This window comes from Penaeus monodon, chromosome 22 (assembly GCF_015228065.2).
Source record: "Penaeus monodon isolate SGIC_2016 chromosome 22, NSTDA_Pmon_1, whole genome shotgun sequence".
NCBI classification, from domain to species: Eukaryota; Metazoa; Arthropoda; class Malacostraca; order Decapoda; family Penaeidae; genus Penaeus; species Penaeus monodon.
Window position 1 is genome coordinate 1,512,819 of NC_051407.1, and position 341 is coordinate 1,513,159.

General features: G+C 35.8%; 1 protein-coding gene across 2 annotated transcripts in view; it reads left to right on the plus strand.

The window, feature by feature from the left end:
* Window positions 1-341, plus strand: part of LOC119586812 (transient receptor potential channel pyrexia-like) — a 7,924-nt gene that overhangs the window by 1,883 nt on the left and 5,700 nt on the right. The gene's annotated exons all lie outside the window — the stretch shown is intronic.

A 341-nucleotide genomic window follows, 5' to 3' on the forward strand; every position in this document is an offset into this window, starting at 1 on the left:
ATAACGTTCACCTGTTCTTTTTTTTTAGATTACAATATTTATTTATTTATTTGCTCCGTTTTCGTCGTTTTTCTTTTATGTTTAAACTTGTAATTACTGAAACTTCCCGAAACTCTTACTGAATCAGTTCCGTTTCAGGTGAGAAGCCTGTAAGTAGAACATGTTGGCAAGTATTGGTAACTTTACTATTTTTTACGATAGTGTGTAATATCATGAATTTAAGGCCCTTTTCGTTACGTTGTGTTCCTATGATTTAGACTTGTGAGGGTAAGCAAAAGGGGAAGAGAGAGAAAAAAAGAAAAGAAACACACATACGCACGCAACGCAACGCAACGCGCGCG